The sequence below is a fragment of the Piliocolobus tephrosceles genome, chromosome 3 (genome assembly GCF_002776525.5).
Source record: "Piliocolobus tephrosceles isolate RC106 chromosome 3, ASM277652v3, whole genome shotgun sequence".
Lineage (NCBI taxonomy): Eukaryota > Metazoa > Chordata > Mammalia > Primates > Cercopithecidae > Piliocolobus > Piliocolobus tephrosceles.
The window spans coordinates 57,618,405-57,643,720 of NC_045436.1; the positions used below are offsets into that span (position 1 = coordinate 57,618,405).

The 25,316-nt window shown below is 38.0% G+C and overlaps 1 non-coding gene across 1 annotated transcript; it reads right to left on the reverse strand.

The window, feature by feature from the left end:
• Positions 1-22,550: 22,550 nt before the first annotated feature.
• On the reverse strand, positions 22,551-22,681 carry LOC111546295. The gene has a single exon (XR_002732717.1). It is a non-coding gene; the product is annotated as a small nucleolar RNA SNORA70 (small nucleolar RNA).
• Between the last annotated feature and the right edge of the window lie 2,635 nt (positions 22,682-25,316).

Here is a 25,316-nt window from a genome sequence, read left to right on the forward strand (position 1 = left end):
ATTTTATTTTTAAGTTCTTAGAATCTTCAACAATATCATTTATGTACATAAAATATTTAAATCAACTTTATGTACACATTATAAATTAAGTTCAAGTAAAATCATGTAAAATGCAACAATACATTCTATTTTTCTACTCATATTTTTCTAGTAAGACTTGTAAGTTTAAATAATTATTTTACTTAAGGCTGTGAACTTCTAACTAGGCAGGTTAGGGGCTAATTGTCCAATTTATATGCAAACTGAACAATTTTCTCTGGTCTCTTTATCATTTCATCTTTCCATTTAACTTTCTCTATTTTAACCAAATAATATTTATTTTATTTTACCCAATTTAAACTAATGAATAAAAATTTCTCTCAATGTAAACTCTATGGTGCTGTTTCAAATAGAATATTTTATTCCCTATATGTTTTGAGTAGTAGCACCTATAATGCTTTAGGTGCTACTAAAGCACCTAAATTTATTTATATTTGTACAAGGCATATTATACCTCTGAAATGAACAGAGTACTAATTAGAGTAAAGTCAGTTTAGCCTTAGACTTTACAGGTAAGTCTACAGAATACAGAGAGAAAAATTGTAATGTCATATGTACTTCTTAAACAGTTGTATCAGTGGAAAACCTGATGGTGAATTCTTGTTTTCCTCAATATTTAGTGAAGAAAACAAAACTAAGTAATAATAAGGCAAGAAAAAATATCCACTGCATCACTGTAACAGGCACTAGACCATGAGGTCATAGAATGTATTCATCTTTATTTATTCAGAAATTAGCTCCATACCTAGCGAATAAACACTCCAGTCTCAGTTCATTTGTGCTTCTGTAACAAAATAGTTGAGACCAGACCAATAGCAGACTCTGAAATTGAGACAATAATTAATAGCCTACGAACCAAAAAAAAACTACAGGACCAGATGGATTCACAGCCGAATTCTGCCAGAGGTACAAGGAGGAGTTGGTACCATTCCTTCTGAAACTATTCGTATCAATAGAAAAAGAGGGAATCCTCCCTAACTCATTTTATGAGGCCAACATCACCCTGATACCAAAGCCTGACAGAGATACAACAAAAAGAGAGAATTTTAGTCAAATATCCCTGATGAACATTGATGCAAAAACCCTCAATAAAATACTGGCAAACTGAATCCAGAAGTACATCAAAAAGCTTATTCACCATGATCAAGTGGGCTTCATCCCTGGGATGCAAGGCTGGTTCAACATATGCACATCAATAAACGTAATCCAGCATATAAACAAAACAAAGACAAAAACCACATGATTATCTCAATAGATGCAGTAAAGGCCTTTGAAAAATTCAACAGCCCTTCATGCTAAAAACTCTCAATAAATTCAGTATTGATGGAACGTATCTCAAAATAATAAGAGCTATTTATGACAAACCCACAGCCAATATCATACTGAATGGGCAAAAACTGGAAGCATTCTCTTTGAAAACTGGCACAAGGCAGGGATGCCCTCTCTCACCACTCCTATTCAACATAGTGTTGAAAGTTCTGACTAGGACAGTCAGGCAAGAGAAAGAAATAAAGGATATTCAGTTAGAAAAAGAAGAAGTCAAATTGTCCCTGTTTGCAGATGACATGATTGTGCATTTAGAAAACCCCATTGTCTCAGCCCAAAATCTCCTTAAGCTGATAAGAAACTTCAGCAAAGTCTCAGGATACAAAATCAATGTGCAAACATCTCAAGCGTTCTTATACACCAGTAACAGACAAACATCTAAATCATGAATGAACTCCCAGTCACAATTGCTTCAAAGAGAATAAAATACCTAGGAATCCAACTTACAAGGAATGTAAAGGACCTCTTCAAGGAGAACTACAAATCACTGCTCAGTGAAATAAAGAGGACACAAACAAATGGAAGAACATACCATGCTCACAGATAGGAAGAATTAATATTGTGAAAATGACCATACTGCCCAAGGTAATTTATAGATTCAATGCCATCAGCATTAAGCTACCAATGACTTTCTTTACAGAATTGGAAAAAACTGCTTTAAAGTTCATATGGAACCAAAAAAGAGCCTGCATTGCCAAGACAATCCTAAGCCAAAAGAACAAAGCTGGAGGCATCACACTACTTGTCTTCAAACTATACTACAAGGCTACAGTAACCAAAACAGCATGGTACTGGTACCAAAACAGAGATACATACCAATGGAACAGAACAGAGCCCTCAGAAATAATACCACACATCTACAGCCATCTGATCTTTGACAAAACTGAGAAAAACAAGAAATGGGGAAAGGATTCCCTATTTAATAAATGGTGCTGGGAAAATTGGCTAGCCATAAGTAGAAAGCTAAAACTGGATCCTTTCCTTACTCTTTATACGAAAATTAATTCAAGATGGATTAGCGACTTAAATGTTAGACCTAAAACCATAAAAACCCTAGAAGAAAACCTAGGTAATACCATTCAGAACATAGGGACTGGCAAGGACTGCATGTCTAAAACACCAAAAGCAATGGCAACAAAAGTGAAAATTGACAAATGGGATCTAATTAAACTAAAGAGTTTCTGCACAGCAAAAGAAACTACAATCACAATGAACAGGCAACCTACAGAATGGGAGAAAAAATTTGCAATCTACTCATCTGACAAAGGGCTAATATCCAGAACCTATAAAGAACTCAATCAAATTTATAAGAGAAAAACAACCCCATCAAAAAGTGGGCAAAGGATATGAACAGACACTTCTCAAAAGAAGACATTCATACAGCCAACAGACACCAAGAAAAAATGCTCATCATCACTCACCATCAGAGAAATGCAAATCAAAACCATAACGAGAAACAATCTTACATCAGTTAGAATGGCAATCATTAAATAGTCAGGAAACAACAGTTGCTGGAGGGGATGTGGAGAAATAGGAACACTTTTACACTGTTGGTGGGACTGTAAACTAGTTCAACCATTGTGGAAAACAGTATGGCGATTCCTCAATATCTAGAACTAGAAATATCATTTGACCCAGCCATCCCATTACTGGGTATATACCCAAAGGATTATAAGTTATGCTGCTATAAAGACACATGCACAAGTGTGTTTATTGCAGCACTATTCACAACAGCAAAGACTTGGAAGCAACCCAAATGTCCATCAGTGACAGACTGGATTAAGAAAATGTGGCACATACACACCTTTGAATACTATGCAGCCATAAAAAAGGATGAGTTTGTGTCCTTTGTAGGAACATGGATGCAGCTGGAAACCATCATTCTTAGCAAACTATCACAAGAACAGAAAACCAAACACCACATGTTCTCACTCATAGGTGGGAACTGAACAATGAGATCACTTGGACTCGGGAAGGGGAACATCACACACCGGGTCCTATTGTGGGGAGGGGGTAGGGGGGAAGGAATAGCATTAGGAGATATACCTAATGTAAATGACGAGTTAATGGGTGCAGCACACCAACGTGGCACATGTATACATATGTAACAAACCTGCACGTTGTGCACATGTACCCTAGAACTTAAAGTATAATTTAAAAAGATGTTAACAAATCAATGCTGTATGTGTGAACATTTTTATAATAAAATGTTGATGGTAACTGCCAAAAAAAAAAAAAAAAAATACCTGAGACCGATAAGAACAGAAACTTGTTTCTCACAGTCCAGGAGGCTGAAAAGTTCAAGACCATGTTGGCAGGTTTGGCACCAAGTGAGGTCCCAGTTTCTGCTTCTAAAATGATATCTTGAACGGTGTGTCCCCACATTACCTAGTTCCCTTCAGCCCTTTTGTAATGGACTAATCCCGTCTATGAGTACATAGTCCTCATGGCCTAATTACCCCTAAAGGCCTCACCTCCTAATACTAATGCCTTGAGGATTAAGTTTGAAAAAGGATTTTAGAGGGGAGATAAACATTCAAGCTAAAGCATAATAATCCATAATTTTTGAATGAATGAATAAAAAGTCATTTGCATTTAAATGTGAAAAGGGAGATACTTTCAGTGTCAGTTATTTTCTGTTCAATTGCCATTATTCCTGGTAAAAATTCAGAGCAATCAGTTGGCTTTCAATTAAATTTACACATTAATTTTAAAAATTAAATATTAACTCTGTTTCTACCTTTCATGATATTTAATATGTATATTAATTTTATAAGAACTACTTAAATTTTTTTCTTCCAATTTTCTAATTCTCTTTCCCTTGTTGAAATGAGTGAACACACACAATATATAGTGGCAGATAATGCATTGCTAATGTCTTACTTTGGTAAGATACTTTCATTAGTATTTTGAATAGAACTGAGATTTTTATTTTTATATATATTTTAACCAAGCCTGACTCTTATTATAGATGATCTAAAGTATTAATGTAACACAAAACTGTTTGGACGAACGGAGGCAAGATGGTGCACATCCGGGTTCTTCATCCCCCCTCCCAACTTTTCCCGCGCATGCGAAAACGCAGCCGGCGCCCAGGGAGGGTGCAGACCAAATGGGCGTGCGCCAGGTGACGTCAATCTGAAGAGACCAAGATTTACCTGGTCGCACCTGCGGAACGCCCCTGACACGCCCATGCCCCACCTATTGCCCTCCCACTCCTAGAAAAGCTGCTCTCCACCATTGAGCCACGCGGACTTCCCAGCTTCCCACTGCCGTCAGAACTGTCGGAACTCCATCCGAGAGCTTGGGGGAGGAGAACTCTGCCGGCCTTCTTTGCCGGAGGCCGACAGACTTCTTCTCCACACCTTAGGTTACTAAAATAAACTTGCAGTTTTGCTCCTGACCTGTGCCTACTTGCTGGTTCTTTTGTGCTCGCTCTGGTGGTCTTAGAAAAACAAGACAGGTGGTGCCGAAACCCAGGAGGAGACCCCTCCTCAGGGCCCCCAGGGTCTGGGGAGCCTCCTCCTCCTCGTTCCACGCCACAGACGGATCAGGACCTGAGACCCGCTTCGCTCACTCTCACGGCCTCTCTGGGGTAAGTGCCCTTGTCTCCTCTTAACCCTCGGCCAAAATCCTGCGCAGGTCTGAGGTCCATTTTGAGCCACCAAGTGGCTTGGGAGCCACCACGTGGCTTGGGAGACCCTTTCAGGACGGAGACGTCCGCCTGAAGGTACTCTCCACTTTGGCTTCAAGAGCCTCCAGTCTGTCTCTGCTGGTTCCAAAGGACGCTTTGAAGCCAGGCAGAGATCCACTTCCATTTCCATTGTGTCCATTGTGTGTCGGCAAAGAGGAAACAAATGGGAAACCCCTAGTCCAAATTTCCAAAGAGCACCCCCTTAGGGTGCCTCCTAGCCAATTTAAAAACCTTACAGCTTGAACAAGACCTTAGGAGGAAGCGGTTAATTTTCCTTTCCACTGTGGCGTGGCCGCGATACATACTAGACAATCAGTCTCAGTGGCCACCAGAGGGCACCCTAGACCGCAATGTTCTGACCGACCTCAGCAATTTCTGCCAGCGGCTAGGCAAGTGGTCTGAAATTACTTACATACAAGGCTTTTGGGCCTTACGCTCTCATCCCGACCTGTATAGCCGGTGCTCTTCGGCCCAAGTTATGCTAGCCAAGGACACCGGCTCACAGGAACCCGAAAAAGAGGAGTCTTCATTCCTTTCTGTTCAGCCGGAGGATCTAGGTTTTCCCTCACTTCCGCCCTATACTTCTCCTCCTCCTCCCTCCGTCCGGACTCCTCCTTCCTCTTCCTTACCTACTAGTAATCCACTCAGTCCCATGCCTCCTTCGGGGCCCCCAACTGGCTGTCTTGAGTCTCCTGTCTCTGCACACACCTGCTCTAAGTGCCCTGCTGATGTCCCCACTCCTGCCCCACACCCTCCTACAGTGTTAGCGCCTTTGCGAGAGGTGGCTGGGGCGGAGGGGGTAGTCAGAGTACATGTCCCTTTTTCATTGGCCGATCTTTCCAAAATTGAGAAGCGTTTAGGTGATTTCTCAGCTAATCCCACCATCTACATAAAGGAATTTAGATACCTTTGTCAGGCCTATGACTTAACTTGGCATGACCTCCAGGTTATCCTAACCTCCACCCTAAACCCAGAGGAGCAAGAGCGCATCCTAGCGGCCGCCAGGCAGCATGCCAACCAACTACATTTAACTGACGCCGCCATCCCACTAGGGGAGCAAGCAGTCCCCTCGGCAGACCCAGACTGGAACTACCAAGCAAACCAGCCTGGGCGCCGTAGGCGAGACCTAATGGTTCAGTGTTTGTTGGCTGGTATGCAAGCAACCTCAAACAAAACTGTAAATTTTAACAAATTAAAAGAAATTATTCAAAATCCAGAATTCTTAAATAGGCTGACTGAGGTTCTAACCCAGTATACCCAGTTAGATCCGGCCTCCCCCACAGGGGCCACCATTTTGGCATCTTATTTCATTTCTCAATCAGCTCCTGACATTCGTAAAAAACTTCAAAAGGTAGAGGATGGTCCTCAGGCACCAATACAAGACCTAGTTAAATTAGCCTTTAAGGTCTATAACTCCAGAGAGGAGACGGCTGAGGCAGTGCGACAGGCACGCCTCAAACAGAAGGCCCAGCTCCTAGCAGCGGCTTTACAGCCCAGTCATAACCCCAGACCAGAGAGCACATACCCCACAGACTCCAAGGCCACGAAAGGAGCCTGCTATAAGTGTGGCAAGGCAGGACACTATGCCAACAGGTGTCCGCAGGGTCCCCGAGTCCCAACGCAGCCTTGCTATAAGTGCAAGGCATCAGGACATTGGGCCAGTGAATGTCCTAACCCTCATCCACCAGCAACCCCGTGCCCTGCTTGCCAGCAGAAAGGACACTGGAAGTCGGATTGCCCCACCCTGAGAACAGGTGCCGCGCCTCTACGTGACCCCCTTTCCCAGGATCCTGGGAGCTCCTTCCAGCTCCTACATCTGGATGATGACAACTGAAGGTGCCGAGACTCGGGGACCCCCATCACCCTCGCCGAGCCACGGGTAACTCTCCTGGGAGCGGGTAAGACAATTAATTTTTTAATAGATAGCGGGGCTACCTATTCTGTTTTGCCGTCCTTCTCTGGACCTAGCCTTCCATCCAATATCTCTGTAGTAGGTGTAGACGGAAAGCCATCCACTCCACGAAAAACTCCACTCCTTAATTGCTGCCTGGCCAACAACTATTTTGTGCACTCGTTCCTCATTATACCCTCATGCCCTACCCCCTTACTAGGCCGAGACATCCTGAGCACCGTAAAGGCCTCCATACACATCCCCACCAACCCATCCACTCCCCTTCAACCCTCCCATGACCTGTTGCTCATGCTTTGTGCAGGTGCACATGCTCCTCCTATGTCGCCCCCACCCCCCATCTTCCCTATTTCTGTACACCCTCAAGTGTGGGACACTTCCACCCCGCTCATAGCTGCCCACCACCCACCAGTTCTTGTCAAGCTCAAAGATCCTACTCGTTTCCCAAACCGCCCCCAATTCTCTCTCTCTCTGACACATCTACAAGGTTTAAAGCCAATTATCATGCGACTACTTAGCCAACATATCCTTGTCCGCACACATTCCCCTTGTAACACTCCAATACTTCCAGTTAAAAAGGCAGATGGAACCTATAGGTTAGTACAGGATCTTCGGCTAGTCAGTGAAGCCACCCGTCCCACGCACCCTGTAGTTCCCAACCCTTACACCCTTCTGTCCCATATCCCTACCAATTCTACTTATTTTACTGTGCTAGACCCTAAGGATGCCTTCTTTACCATACCCCTACACACAGACAGCCAGTTCCTGTTTGCCTTCACATGGGAGGACCCAGACACACATACCTCCACTCAACTGACGTGGACAGTCCTCCCACAAGGGTTCCGGGACAGCCCCCATTTCTTTGGTCAGGACTTAGCAAAAGACCTTGCCTCCTGCCCTCTCACTAATAGTAAAGTTCTGCAGTGTGTAGATGATCTACTAATCTGTAGCCCTACCAAACAAGACTCTCTCCTAGACACTGCAACTCTCCTCAACCATTTAGGCTCATTAGGTTATAGAGTATCTAAACACAAGGCCCAAATTTCTTGCCAAACCGTCATATACTTGGGAATTGAAATCACCCCAACAACCCGGTCACTAACTACCGACTGCATGCCCCTAATACGTAATCTTCTTCCCCCTCAAGATGCAAAAGAAATTCAATCTTTCCTAGGTCTAATAGGTTTCTTCAGACATTGGATCCCCAATTTCGGAATCCTAGCCAAACCTTTATACGCCGCAGTAAAAGAAACCCCACATGGGCCTTTGTCCAACCTCAAATTAATCTCGACTCATTTCACCCGCTTAAAAGCTTGCCTTCTCTCACAACCCACTCTCTCACTGCCTGATTTCCAGCATCCCTTCCAACTCTTTACAGATGAAAGGCAGAAAGTGGCAGTTGGTCTCTTAGCCCAGCCTGTCGGTAACACCCACCATCCTGTGGCCTATCTATCCAAACAGCTAGACCCAACTGTACAAGGCTGGCAACCCTGTCTGCATGCGTTAGCAGCGGCAGCCTGCCTGACCCAGGAAGCAAAAAAGCTCATTAGAGGCAGTAATCTAACAGTCCTCTCCACACACCGTCTTCAGGATCTCATCTCTCATAGAAGTATTAGCCACTTAACTCCATCCCGGCTCCAACTTTTCCTTCTCTTATTCATAGAAGACCCCACTGTTACTTTAGAAGTTTGCTCCTCTCTAAATCCAGCCACTTTACTGCCAGACTCTCTTAAACCACCCCATACTAAACATTCTTGTCCTGAGGTCCTGGAGGCTCAACCCCCCAGCCACCTACACTTGCATGACCATCCCCTTCAGAATGCACAACTAACCCTATTTGTGGATGGCAGCTCCTTTATCAACCCCCAAGGAAACAGGCAGGCAGGATATGCAGTAGTTACCTCCTCCACAGTTTTAGAGGCAAAACCCCTACCACAAGGGACCACATCATAGCAGGCAGAACCCACTGCACTAACCAAGGCACTCCTACTATCAAAAGGAAAAACAGTAAACATATACACAGATTCTAGATATGCTTTTCTAATCGCACACACCCATTCAGTCATCAGGAAAGAGAGAGGGTTTTTAACCACCGGCGGTACTCCTATTATTAACAAAAACCAAATACTCAAACTACTAGATGCACTGTCGGCACCTTCCAAGGTAGCCATTATACATTGTAAAGGGCATCAAACTTCATCTGACCCGGTAGCAGCTGGCAACAATTTTGCTGACGTCACTGCCAAGTCAGCCGCCAGATTTTCCACCCCTAAGCCTCCTTCTGTCTGTTTTCTCTTCCCCCAGTATGCCCCTAACTACACTCAGGAAGAAAAGGCTAAGCTATTACAAAATCCAACAGCCAAACTAACTACAGGTGACTGGATATATATTGATAACAAACTAGTTATTCCTGAAACACAACTCCATACCACTCTAACAGACATACATAATTCTTTACATATAGGACCCAAAGCCTTATACAATTTTCTAAATCCCCTCCTCCACTGTCCAACACTACAAAAACACTTACTTACAATCAACCAGCAGTGCTCTACCTGCCTAAAGGCAAATCCTCAAGGTGCATTGTGTAATCCCCATCCCAGCCACCAACTCAGAGGACACCAACCAGGTGAAGATGGGCAAATTGATTTCACACATATGCCAAAACATAAAAAATTCAAATACCTCTTAACCCTTGTGGACACTTTTTCAGGGTGGATAGAGGCCTATTCTACCACAGGAGAAACCACTAACATTGTTGCCTCTATACTCACTGAACATATTATTCCTAGGTTTGGCCTCCCGGTCACTCTTCAATCCGACAATGGTCCAGCATTCATCTCTAAGGTAGTCCAACAGGTGGCAGCCCTCCTACACATCACCTGGAAACTCCACATCCCTTATAGGCCTCAGTCTTCTGGTAAGGTAGAAAAGGCTAACGGACTCATCAAACAACAGCTCACCAAACTCTCAATCTAAACCCAGCAGTCGTGGGTAACTCTCCTTCCCTTAGCCCTGACCCGGCTGCGGGCAGCACCTCGAAGCCCAACAGGCCTCAGTCCGTTCGAATTAGTCTACGGACGGCCCCTAACCCTCCAGCAAATACTTTCCCTGCCAGCCCCTTTGGCGAACTACCTCCCATATCTCACTCTTCTCAGACAACTCCTAAGACAGCACACTGAGTTAGCACACCCTCCTCCAACAGACGCCTACAACCCACATCTCTCCCTCAGTCCCGGAGACCAAGTATACATAAAAGATATCCAAGCCAAAGACTTACAGCCCAGGTGGAAAGGCCCATACGTTGTCCTCCTATCTACACATACAGCAGCAAAACTCCTAGGACACACACATTGGATTCATATTTCCCAGCTAAAAAGGGCCCCCACCGAGAATAATCAGTGGACATCAGTTCAACTTTCCCCCACTCGCCTCAAACTTACAAAGCTTCCTTGACTATCTCATGCTCCCCGACCCCTGGCGCCTAGCTCGCTTTCTCAACATCCTCTACATAAACCTATCAGACTTTCAATACATAGCCCCAGACCCATATCTACCTCCAGACAATAGTCCAGAGCAGTGGTTCTCCTGTCTCCTAACTTTCATCGAACATCTTCAGTGGCAAGGGACACTCTGCAACTACACTGAAGATGTAGTCTCAGTTTACACTTATATTGCTGTCTCACTCATACACTCAGACCTTTGCTAGTCCGCCTACTGTATGGCAGTTATTTTTTTAATCACTGAAACTTGGCCACAAGACAGCCGAACACACTCAGTAGTACATAGTTCTGCCAGTTGTCTTCCTTAAGGCTGTCAAACTTCTCTCCGCACAATAGAGGCCCCTTCTCATGGCTCACACTTATCCGTCAAAGGCCAAACTTAACCTACACTGTGAATATAACCAATCTCTCCCACCGCTTCCTCTGTGAGGCTTTAGAAAGCCCCCGCCTAGTGGCAGCCCCCCTGCCCATGGCCTTCAACACAACTGGTCTCTCTCTAAAACTCTTAACCATACAGCCATTAACTGATCCCTCTATGTCCCCGTGTCCTTGGTCCCCAGTCTAACTTTATACAGCCAGGCAGAAGTAGCAGAGCTTTTCCAGCAACTTTCTATGCTACTACGCCACTGTCGTCAAAAACGGGCTGTTTTCCTCCCTCTAGTTATTGGAATCAGCTGAAGGCCTGGCCTCCCTGCAGCGCCGAACTACCTCAATAGCCCAAGTAGCTGCCCAAAACAGGCGAGCCCTGGACTTGCTTACAGCTGAAAAAGGAGGCACTTGTCTCTTCCCTGGAGAAGAGTGCTGCTATTATGTTAGCAAGTCAAGCCTAGCAGACACTAACATTCAAACCCTCAATAAAATAAAAGCTGAAATACAGAACCTTAATACCTCAACCTTGCTGGGACCTTCCTTCTGGGTTTTGCCCATATTCCAACAAATGCTTCCATTCCTCATTCCTATACTAATACTGTGCCTTATTTTATTTTTCATCTGTGCGTCCAAATACCAACCATAGGCTCCGACTTTAACAACGCCCCTTAACAGCAGGAAGTAGCCAGACAGACCACGGCGCCCCTTTATCACTATTATCAATAAAAGGTTGGACTGTTTGGACGAACGGAGGCAAGATGGTGCACATCCGGGTTCTTCATCCCCCCCCCACCAACTTTTCCCGCGCACGCGAAAATGCAGCCGGCGCCCGGGGAGGGTGCAGACCAACTGGGCGTGCGCCAGGTGATGTCAATCTGAAGAGACCAAGATTTACCTCGTCGCACCTGCGGAACGCCCCTGACACGCCCATGCCCCACCTATTGCCCTCCCACTCCTAGAAAAGCTGCTCTCCGCCATTGAGCCACGCGGACTTCCCAGCTTCCCACTGCCGTTGGAACTGTCGGAACTCCGTCCGAGAGCTTGGGGGAGGGGAACTCTGCCGGCCTTCTTTGCCGGAGGCCGACAGACTTCTTCTCCACAACTTAGGTTACTAAAATAAACTTGCAGTTTTGCTCCTGACCTGTGCCTACTTGCTGGTTCTTTTGTGCTCGCTCTGGTGGTCATAGAAAAACAAGACAAAAACCATTGTATTTCTTGGCACGAAGAAAAAATGTGGGTCATGTCAAACACCTGCAATGACAGTTAAATCATTTCACAAATAGATAAGCTAATTATGTTGAAAAATTATTCCGCACACACTATGTAAAGAATTGTCCTTTTCCTCTATTGGAGGGCATGTATTCATAGACATCATGTATACTTTCTTCCCAAAGGGTAAGGTTGATCTAGAACCCTATGGATGACCCTTTATTGTTAAACTTGCCAACTACTTGTCAGAAACGATTAGTGAGAAATGTAGGAAATAAATTTTCCCCTGTTGATAACAGGGGGAAAATAGAAGATGCTCTGAAGTTGTCATAAGGAATCATATTTTTTCAATATTTTTTATTTGATAAGATCTAATATCACAGATCAACCTTTGTTTATACATATTCTAGATATTCATTGTATTGAACTTGACAAGTTTAGGTAATAGAAAATTCTGTGACAACTCACAAAAAAGTATGTGTGCATTGTAATCATTTTTATTATAAATAATAACTGTGTCTTTTCTTGATAAAATGAAGATATAATAAATCAGGATTTTCCTTCAATCATATCTTTTAGAAACTGAGTTTATGTGTCTTTGGATTTATAATAATCCCAAACTCACATTTTATGTTAAAATACTCATGAAAATGAGATAATTTATTACGACTTTATTTTGGATTATATTCTGAATATATTACAACATAAAAGCTAAAGAATGCTATGCATTTTTTGAAACAGATTTATATAAGCCTCACAATCTGTATTATGAAATCAATATTAATTTTGAAGTAATATTTTGATCTACTAGATTCATAAAATGAGTGAAAATTCTTCAGCTATTATTTTGAATCCTCTCTTTATATCTCTTAATAATACAGATAACACTGATTTAAGCTATAGGAAAATGTAATATGCATTGTGTTTGAGCAAATTGTGTTATAATTTTGGATGTACATCAACCTATACTAGATCCCTATGTTGTATAAGACTGAATATCCTAGATCATATTGGATTCTTACAATCAATAATATTTTACATTAAACACCAAAAATAATATGACATTCATTTATAATCCAGAAAAATGAATAACTCCCAGGAGAAATTTGTGTTTCATTGCTTCTTATGCTAATAACTTTAAAGTTCAAATGCTAACTTTCTGTCTCCATTTTATTTAGAATGTATAATAAACCTTTAATGAAAAATTATAGATTTCTATTTTTGAAAGTTACCTTTTGTTAATTTTTTTCTCTGCAGTAGTGTGGATTAAAAACCTGGCTCAGTCCTACTACTAAAATAACTCTTAAAAGTTGGATGAAACATTAAAAAATATATTGTTTTAGTGTCACAATGATCAAGCAAGAAGATAAAAATTTTATGAAAATTAAGGTTTTACCTTGAGAGCATTGTCTGGTCCTGATAAGGATGAGGCCATGTTTCTTGGGATTGTAAAGAGTAGGGGACCAGAGACAAAGCTCAAAGTCCAACCAAACTGGAAGTGTAGTAAGAGAACACTCTTACACTATTGGAAGGAGTGTAAATTAGTTCAGCCATTGTGGAAGATAGTATGGTGATTCCTCAAGGATCTAGGACTAGAAATACCATTTAAGCCAGCGATCTTATTACTGGGAATATACTCCAAGGATTATAAATTATTCTATTATAAAGACATAGGCACACATATGTTTACTGCAGCACTATTTACAATAGCAAAGACTTAGAACCAACCCAAATGTCCATCAATGATAGACTGGATAAAGAAAATGTGGCACATATACACCATGGAATATTATGCAGCCATAAAAAAACATGAGTTCATGTCCTTTGCAGAGACATGGATGAAGCTGGAAGCCATCATTCTCAGCAAAGTAACACAGGAACAGAAAACTAAACACCACATGTTTTCATAAGTGGGAGTTAAACAATGAGAACACATGGTCACAGGGAGGGGATCATCAGGGAGGGGCTGTAAGGGGTCGGGGGCTAGGGGAGTGATAACATTAGGAGAAATACCTAATGTAGGTGACAGGTTGAAGGGTGCAACAAACCACCATAACACATGTATACCTATGTAACAAAACTGCACATTCTGCACATGGACACAGGGACGGCAGCATTACATACTGGGGCCTGTTGGGGGGTGGAGGGCAAGGGGAGGGAGAGCATTAGGACAAATACCTAATGCATGTGGGGCTTAAAACCTAGATGACGGGTTGATAGGTGCAGCAAACCACCATGGCACATGTATACCTATGTAATAAGCCTATACATTCTGCACATGTATTCCAGGATGTAAAGTGAAAAAAAAAAAAAAAAATGCCCTTTTCTGAGGTTCTTACTAACATGACCTGTGTAACTTGAAAATCCTCAAGACAGAAATTTAAAGTGATCCCATTCTGTTTATAACCCTGGATCCTTGGTATTAACAAATTTATATAATCCTTTTGGGAACCCTATTTCAATTCTAACCTAAAATTATTTGCATAAATATACTTCAATTAGTTAGGAATTGACAGTAAAACAAAACAAAACACATAGAGAAGCATCATACATGAAAAGGAAATAGGAGGAAAACAGGGAGATAAAAGAATCACATGAAGAAAGACTGCAGATATTGGAATTATAAGAATGTATAACAAACAAGTTTGAATTAAGTAAGAATTAAAATGAATGATTTAAAAGTTGAATTAAAACAATAGTAAACACATAACTGACACATTCATAATATATTAGAGATAGCTAAAGTGAGAATATCCACATAATGTAAAACATATTAAATTCACTGTAACTATTAAGAGATGTATAACTATGAACAATAAAGAGAAAGGATTAAATGATATGAAAGACAGAACAAAAAGGACTATCACATATTAAACTTGAGTCTAATATATTCATTAGTGAGATTTACTGACAGATTACAGACCTAATGAAAGACATCAAATTCTCAGATTCAAGAGAAATAACACATTACACACAAGATACATAAGATGAATTCATTCCTAGGCACACCTAAGTTTTTATCATAACCTGTACCTTCAGTCATCTTCATTCTTCTTGACCTGATCTATTTTTCTCATCTTATTTACCACCTTCAAACATATGGTACATATCCTATTTATTTGGGGTATCTCATATTACAGTATAATATCAAAACAGATTTTGTTGATTTTGTTTGCAAGACATAACCAAAGTGCCTAGATTATTTTTATAGCATAGTATATGTTCAAAAGTTATTACCAAATAAATATAAAGTACATTTACGAATGGTGAAAGAGAATATAAAACAGAGGGAAGACCTTCAGAACTACCACGACAAAATGACACATAACTTAAATGTCAAAATACCAATACTGACTTCTTATCAACAGCAATAAAATGTATGAAAAAATTTGGAAAAATCCTCGATGTGTTTAGACACACTTCTATATATTAGAGGTTTGTAAAACATAAAACACCTTTAATAAATGAGTCAAAATAATGACATTTTAGACAAAGAATAACAGAAAATTTATCATCCAGAAACACCTTCTAAAGAAATCTCAAAAGACAAATTTCAAACAGAGGAAAATGAACAGAGATAAAGGATTTGAGATAAAATAAGTAATAATGAGAAAAACAGAATATATATGGAAGGTATAAAAAATAAAATTTACTTCAATACAAAATTGATATGTAGATTTATGAAAAACAGAAGCCAAATTTCTGAAAACAATAGATTATAATTAAGAGATTAATCAAAGAGAAAGTTTTAACTTCCTTATGTTTATAAGTAAAGATGTTTTGGTGGGGATCCCTATTGGTCTTCCGCTTTGATGATTTACTTAAACCACTCTCAGAACTCAGAGAAGCAATTATACTCATGTTTATAGTTTATTAAAATAAAAGGATGCAGATTCATATCAACAAAGGAAAAAGGTGCTCAGGGCAAAGTTCAGGAGAAATCAGGCACAACCTTACAAGTGTCCCATCACAGTAGAATCATATGCAGATACACTTCAATGGCCCAGTAACGCTGCACACACCACATGTGAATTCTTGGCAATTAGAGCAGCTTATTTAATCTTTGATGTCCCAGGTTTTTATTGGTGGTTAATCACATAGGCATGCAATGCCCACGTGACAAAACTCAGCAAATTCAGCTTCTTTTCCATGATCCCTCTAGAACAAAAACAGGCATTCGGCATAAACCATATCTTAGAATAAACATATCTGGTTAAATTGATACCACATGGTTCAAATAAATATAACATGACTCAGGGCCTCGGGCATATAAAGTCAGTCATTCACCATAAACCCAAGGCCTCAGATGTACAAAAACACTCTTCACGGTAATACTATTTCCAGAACTCAGAGGATAGTTAGTCCTAAAGACAAATTACCTTTAAATGTACAGGGTTGAAGAAACCCTGGCCTGCTGAGTTAACACATTCTTGCCTAATCCATATTTATTGTCCCTGATCTAGTCTCTCCTATGGCAAAACAATCATATTTTTCTGAGCATCTACGTTGAATATAGTATTTATATGACAGTAACAACAGTAATACTAACATGAATATGCCTAGCATTTTATAGACACAGTGTAGGATAAAGATGGGTTTTTAAAAATTACTAATGCATCCTACAAGACCATTCCATACACTTTAATATTTTGTACAAACAAAATTACTCATTCCTCCTCTCAATCTGTTTTTATTTTTACCTTTTGATAAATCTGCACAGAACTATTTAGCACTGAAATTAGATAATGGCTAGCTAAATTCTGTTTTCTCAGGCCATTTATCATTCACCCATATTACATTCTGAGGAGGCTTTAACTCAGTATCTTAATACATTTGATTATCAATATAAACCAACAATGCTATTGTAATGTCATATTGCAGTATGATCATGTTACAATTCAGGTTTATTACAGAAAAAGTTACTAAGAATGATAGAGCTATTTGTTACAGCTACTCCACAGAATTGGTCCTTGTCTTTATACCGTATATTATTGTAAATAAGTGTTGTTACAACTCACAATGATTTGATTATTTCTGGGTTCCTAACGTCTTGTGGACATAGCCAGTCACCCTGTCTCAGTTCACAGGCTCTATTTGACAATGGTCTCTACTATATGCTGTCATACACCAGGATGCACTCCCTTCTTAGAGACAAGACACAAGAATTAGAATTGTTTACATCTCTGCTACCTGTACTGCAGGATGTCTTATCCTTATCTATTCTTGGGACAATGGCAATAACAATCAATTAATATAAATTACGAGTGACCTCAGAGATGGGATCCCTAAAGATTATATAAATGTGTCCCTCAGCATCTAAGAAAAACCATTGCCATATGGTTATTTAGGCTTCCATCTTTAAAGTGATAAAGTGATGTTATTGAGTCATAATACAAGCTCATTACCAGCGTTGGGTCCTAGCATTATCCATCATTAATTGTTGAGTCCACCTTACCCAGTTCACTAAAACGTCATCATTTTTCCAGGTTGAATCTCATCCCTTCCTCTCTCATAGATGAGAATTCTCTCTAATCTATTTTAGTTAATACATCTTCTTCCTTAAAAGCCCTTAATGATTAAAAATGAATTCAGCTTCACAATGCCTAGACCAGCACTTATCTTCCTGAAGATTTTTTTCTGTTTTGTAGGGCAATCCTTAACCCAACATGGTTGTTGTCATTGCGGACTAGATTTAACCAGAATCAGGAACCATGTTTTATACTCCAAACTGTTTGATTGTCAGTATGAGGACAAAAATAAGAAAAAAAAAAAAAAACAAAACAACAAACAGACAATAGCAAAAACACCAGTTCTCTACAATTTTTGAGAAACAGAAGAGGAAGGAATGCTTCTCAATTCATTTTATGAAGCAAGAGTGTCACTTAAACAGAATAAGACAAAGATGATAAGAAAAAGAAAAGGAAAAAGATTAAACAAACAAAACTTTAGACCAACATGCCCTAGATGAAAATCTGCAAATATACCCTAGATGCAAAATCCTCAACAACTTGAATACGACACTGTGTAGAAAAGTGATAATCATGACCAAGCTGTGTTTATTCCAGAAATGCTGGATAGGTTCAACATTTTAAAAAATCTAATAATATAGTTCATCATATTAATATTCTAAAATGGGAAAACACATGATCATTTCAATAAATGCAGGGGAAAAAGACACTATTCAACAGTTATTTGTGATAAAAATGCAGCAAACCAGAAACAGCAAAAAATTCCTTCATCTTGATAAAGACTATAGAAAAATCCATCATATTTAGCTGTGAAACACTGACTGTTTTCCATATCTATGCTCAGGAATAAAGCAAGGGTGTTTGTTTTTATCACTCTTTTTCAACATAATACTTAGAGTCCTATCCAGTGTATAAGGGAAAAAAGGGAGAATAAAATAAACGCAGATTGGAAATAAATAAGTAAAACTCTTCCTACTTGTGAATAATATTATTATATGTGTAGAAATTTTTACAGCATTTAGGAGAGAGAAGGAATGTAGAAAAGGGAAAGGAACGGGGAGGAAAAAACAAAGGAGAAGGAGAAAGTAAAAGAACAGTGGAAGGAGAAGCTGTGTCTCATAAAATTAAGAGAGATTTAGCAAGATTAGGACACAAGGTAAAAACAGGTTTCCTGACATTTTTAAACGCATTTCAATAACTTCCCAAGCATAAAGATTTCTTAGGTAGTTGAATACTTTGGTCAATTTCCAGAGTCATGAAAGTCTGTTTTAATCTATTTATAGTGGCCTTTTGTGTAGAGGATTTGCTGATCTTTTCAAGTGACCATAGTCCACATCAATGGATTGATTGAATATGGAAGCTATCTTGAACTCCCAAGATAAACGCGAATTAATAATGATATATTTTACCAACACACGTGCATACACACACACACACACACACACACACACACACACAGACATGAAAGGATTTAATTGGATAATATTTTGTTGAAGTTTTTGAAATCTAAATTAATCATCTAAAGGCATATTTGTCTACAGGACACTTTGTTGTAATGTCTTTTTTATGGTTTGGTATGGGGATAATGGTAGACTCATAAAATGTTGAAAAGTGTTTCCTCTTTTTTATTTCTTCAAGTTTTGTGTAAAGTGCAAATTATATTTCCTTAAATCTTGTAAAATTTGTCATTTAATTTATCGAGGTGTGTATTAATAAATTTCAAACATATGCATAGGGGTGTTCATGCTATTGCTTTCTTTTTGAGTTTGCCTTAGTAGTTTGTATCTTTTGAGGGATTGGTACATTTAATATAAATCAACTAATTTATATTTATAAATTTCATCATAGTATTCATTTAGATATTCTTAAACTTTTGTAGGACAATGGAAATGTTATTTCTATCATTCTTTTTTTGTTTTTTTTGAGACAGAGTCTCATTCTGTCACCTAGGCTTGAGTGCAGTGGCCTGATCTTCACTCACTGCAAACTCCACCTCCCAGTAGGTGGGAATTCTTGTGCCTCAGCCTCCTGAGTAGGCGGGAATGCAGGCATGCACCACCATGCTCAGCTAATTTTTGTATTTTTAGTAGAGACAGGGTTTCACTATGTTGGCCAGGCTGGTCTGGAACTCCTGACCTCAAGTGATCTGCCTGCCTCAGCCTCCCAAAATGCTGGGATTACAGGCATGAGCCACCACCCCCGGCCACTTCTATCGTTCTTAAAATTTGTAAATTATTTATTTCCTATTATTTTCTCCTTAGTCTGGCCAGAGATTTAACAATTTTATTGATCCCTTCGAAGATCTAAGTTTAGTTTAATTTACTTAACTATATACTTTTTCTCTGTTTAATGTTGTTTATTTCTTCATCAGCCTTTATTATTTTCTTCTTTCTGATTGTTTCAGAATTAATTTGGTCTCATTTTTATAATAATAAGTTGGAAGCTTTCATCATAATTTCAAGATAATTTTTCTGTTCTAATGCAAGCTCTTAATGGGATAGATTTTTCCCTGAACACAGCAATTTAAGCATTTTGATATGTCATGCTTTTTTAATTTATCTTACTTTTGGCTAGGTTCATGTTTAAATATACATATGTGCAAGAATGTTTTTCTTTGAGTTATATGGATTTAGAGATTTAAAAAAGGCAAAAAAAAATTTTTGGAAATTTATAAGAGATTTAGTTCACCATAATTGTTACATAATTGTACATATGTTGCAAATAATGTACTAAGAAAAGTATTTATATTTGTATACATGTTTGGCCCTTAATGATGAAATTAATGCACAGTTGTCTAACTATAATTTCCTTATAATCACACTAGTTTTCCTTTGGTGCCACAAGATGATGAACCTCACTTCAGTGTGACCAAGCAAAATGAGGTACAAAAACTGTCCAATCAACGTGAACATATCTCAAACTCATACAAATTTTATAAATATTTTACATGTAAATTAAATTAGAAATTAAAAATATATAATATATTTTATTTCAGAAATATCTGTTTGCCTTTTGGAACTTAAAGTTCAAAACCATCTGTTGTCATCTTTAAATAACTATTTTTTAAGTTAATTTCTACCTGGATCTATGAAAATGCTGTCATACAATGTGGAAATAAAGAAAACATTTACAGAAAAATTGTCCATGTGGACGCATTTTAGACAGATGATCTAATTAGCATAGTAGCCACCAAACTGGTAAATAAACACTTTTGTTGATTTGCTGTTTAATCAGCATCTATTCTAAATTCTGTAATATTATTCAGTAAAACAGTTTATTTCAATCCATAAATATATTCTATAAATTTATGCCCAGTAAATTGCCAGGTAAACCGTGGAATTATTAACTGTTTTCTATAAGTGATGGTCTTTTTTTATTTCAAGCTGCTTTCTACAGTGGATTGATGAGAGTTAAAGAAAATTAAAATGCTTATTCTATAATGAAAGCCAATGCTGGCATGCTGATATATAATCTCTATAGAACAAAAAGTATTCATGCCTTAGTCTCAGATTTTTAATAGTGGTTCTAAGCACTCTTAAAAATTGTATTATTTAGACATCTTATCGTATATTTAAAAAATATTTTCTTAGAATACTGTGGATGTTATACAAATCATATAACAGAGAGATAATTTCTCATGTAAATTTACAATACAATTTTTTTAAATAAAACTATTGTGAAATTATTTTCAAATGTTATAAATGTTAATGAGTTTTGTTATATTGGTTCCAATATTTCTAACGTACAGAAAACATCATTTTCCCTGGGAATTAATATTTGGAAATGGTGTTTAAGAAAAACCATGTTTGATGTTGGAAAATGCTATATCTGGTATAACTATAGATGTTTGGAAAGCTGTTCAGTTATGCTAAAGATAAAGAAAGGAGAGAAAAATGACAGAAGGGGAAGTCTGAACAAAACAAAATAATACCTGAAAATGTTGAATGGATATTTAATATTTGTGAATGTTTATGTTCTCTATTTCACCATTATTTAAACATTTATATTTTCAAAGGGAAACAATAATTTTTTTGAAATCATTTTAGTTTTTTACAGAGTGCTGTATTTTTTTCTTTTCAATTTCAATTTGGTAAGCAAACAAAATGAAAGTCAGAATATTATAGATAATTAGATTTATTTTTTGTTGAAACTCTTTATTCTTTATGTCTGTATTTCAAGTAGTATAATAAAAAAGAAATATAAAATGATTAGATATACATAAAGGTATTGCAGATAATGTTTTTGACATGTTCTTTCTTTTAATATATTTTGCAGATATAGCCATTCCAGATTATTATTTCAGAAGCTAAGATGATTCTCAGTAGGGAAGCCTTACTGCATGCCGTTTTCATCAAAGGGAGCTTAGTTTATTTGCCTGTCTGAATATTGACATTATATTACTAATTTACACATTGGGGAAAGGGTCAAGAGATCTCTAAATTTTTGTTGACTTGATATTAACCTGAGAGGGGAATGTTAATAACTGACAAAATATATCCAGAGTAGTTAGACATCAAGAAAAAGTTACGTTTAATTTTTTAAAAAATCTACTGCATGTTGTTGAATTATTTTATATATATATATATATATATATATATATATATATATATATATATATATATATATATATATATTTGATGTACAGGAAATAGAATTCGTTGGTGGGCATGAGTAAAGAGGGGGCAGCTCTTTTCGAATGCAGGGCTAGTTGCTTGTACAGGGGCCCATGATTCCAGGGATATACTTGGCCCCATAGCCATCCAGGATGAGTTGTTTCTCAGCCACCAAATCTTAAAATGTATATGCATTAAACTTAGTAAAATCGCACTTCCTTGAGATGTGGTTCTTTGGGCATTCATTGAACTTGAACTTGGCCCTAAATAAGGACTCAATTGTGTGCTCCAGGTTTTGCAGCTCGGTATGGATGAACATGACCAATGTGAACTCTGGCCTCTGTGTCCTGGGGCTTTCCAAAGGCATAATACATCCCCACTCTTAAACCTAGACTGGGGAAAGCACTAGATTCGAGACATAAATGTTCAATGGTAAAGGCTATTGCACACAAGGGACAGGCTGCTGTACATTACCTAGGATGCTGCTGTTTGCAGCCATTGCACACCAGGCCCCCACTAGAAAAAGAACTGGGTAGCTTAATTGATTGTAGAAATTATTTTATATATTAAATTTTTCGGGACTAGTATCTTTTATTCAAGATAGCTAAATGTAATTTATATTAGATCATATACAGTAAGTTATAAATTATAGAAATTGTGCATATCAAAGTCATATTAAATGGGCAATATGGCCTTTAACATAATCAAGTTTATTGATAAAAATTAAAATAAAATAATGTGGTTTTGTAGTGCTCTTGTATGTTAACTAAAACAAATTAATAAAACCCATTGAAACCCATAATCTTTAAAACTATCTACTTACACTTTGGGAGGTCTAGGTGGCCTGATCACCTGAGGTCAGGAGTTCAAGACCAGCCTGGCCAACATAATGACATCCCGCCTTTATTAAAAATACAAAAATTAAACAGGGATGGTGGTGCATGCCTGTAATCCCAGCTACTCAGGAGGCTGGGGCAGGGAGAACTGCTTGAACCCAGGAAGGGAAGGTTACAGTGAGCCAAGACTGGGTCACCAAACTACAATCTGGGCGACAGAGCGAGACTAAGTCTCAAAACAAAAAACAAACGAAAAAACACACAACAAAAACGTTATCTACTTAAATATTTTATTAAAATAAATATTTTTCTGCTATCCTAGGTTTATTTTGTCTCAATAATATAAATAGTGTATTGGTTATCTGAAAGTGTTAAATAGAAGCATATTTTAGGGTATTGCTGAAATATCAACCTACTTTTCTTACTCGAAGTTATGCAATGGTGTATTGATTAATGCATTGGAATTTGTTAAGCAGTTTGTATGTCTGAAAAACCAACGTTCAGAGGCATGTAGGTTAAATCCAGCAATCAAATATAAGAGAGATATTTCAGAATACTATTTTTATATACGAAAAAACACTTAAAAAAATGGAAGGTCATTAGGAAGGCATTGTAAAGTTAATATTTTCCAGCAAAGCTATTACATTTATTTTTCTGCAGTTCTTTAGTTATAAAAAGCAGAATGTAGTCACAGATCTAGTCAGGGTTAAATTGATTGAAAAATGAAAAACACTGTTTCATTTTTAAATGAATTAACAATTAAGCAAGTTGTTTATGTTGTCCCACTTATATACTAAAATATGCTACATTCTTTTGGGCATCTTTTAGACCATAGGGCTAAAATTTTGAGAATGACAGAGAGATAATTAGGAGCTCAGCACAAAGCAAAGTGTTATGAATCAGGAAAATAAATAGAATAGAGATCAAAATTAGATAGATGCAGAATTGGAATGATACTGAAAACAAGAGATGGAACTGCAGAAAATACTATGGCAGATCATTCATTCCTTTGAATGGTGAAAGTAATAAAACGGCTGACAACTGAAATGAAAAACCAGACCCAGATGAAAAAATACAAACCAGTAAAGTTGCCTAGCCCTATTATTTTACTCAATTGTAGGAAATACATTAAAAAAAAAAAAAAAAGTTGTTCATTATGAATCCTTTTTTCTAACATGGGAAGAACGCACCACTACATCTTTCTCATTTTTTCACTCAAATGTTTGTGTTTTCTCATAGAATTTATAATTTTAATTTATTTTTCAATACATGTTGCCCATACAGTCTAGTTAGATTCATAGTTGCAGTGTTTCATGGGGTATATTTGCTCCCTATGGAATAGCACATAACATTAACCTCCAGATGTGTCACTAGAGAGATTTGTATATATCCACATAAATCTACAGTTGCAAGTAGAAAAATTACCTGTGAAAATGTTGTGATATGAATGTCTTTCAACTTTTTAAAAAGTAAAAAGAAAATGATGAACAAATATGAGTTGGAAATCACAATGAACAAATCATGAAAATATAGTGTACCCCTTCAAACATTTTGAAAATTAAGAGAAATTGGTAGAACAGCTATATTATCATTTACAAAAAATGTTTCTCTACCTGTAGAACAAGCAATTACTTTGCCCTCTAATTTCCAAATAACTTACAAAACATTGATTTCCTACTGTAATTGGAATGGCAGGCTGGCAGGCTGAGTTAGTAGCCCAATTGGTTCCTCACATCAAAAGATTCCCTTTATTATTTCCTTATTTTCTGTTTAATTCTGGCACTCCTTCATGATTGAACTTACAGTTGTTCTTTTGTCTACTAATTTTCAAGTAAGTCTGTGCTCTCTATAACTTTCGATCTCAATTTCCTTCTACCTTCAGCCTTTTGTCTAAACATTCTTATTCTGGCTTGTTTCCCTTAACTCTTGACATCAATCTCTGGTCCTTCATACTCTGTTTCTTCTGCTGGAAGCACTCTTTCCCAGATTTCACCCATTTAACTTGTGTCAATCTCTGTGTCTGAGTTAAATGCTTCCTTAGGTGTCTATCTAGGATTGTTTATCCATTTGTAATTTTTCTATATCTGTCATGGTAACACACTTACATCCTTTAATGAAAAATGTCTCCTTTTAAAAATATATCAATGTGTTTATTTTCTTAAAAAGCCCTCTTAAACTGCAATGTTAAAGAAGATAAGTACGATATTTGGATAGTAGTATCTACCACTTAATACAGAAACTATTCTAGCACTTGTATAGGTAGTATAGGACATATTTTTTAGAACTCTAAAATAAAAAATCATAAACTTAAGTTAAATATCAATTTCCCACTGCTATCTCCTTTTCCTTT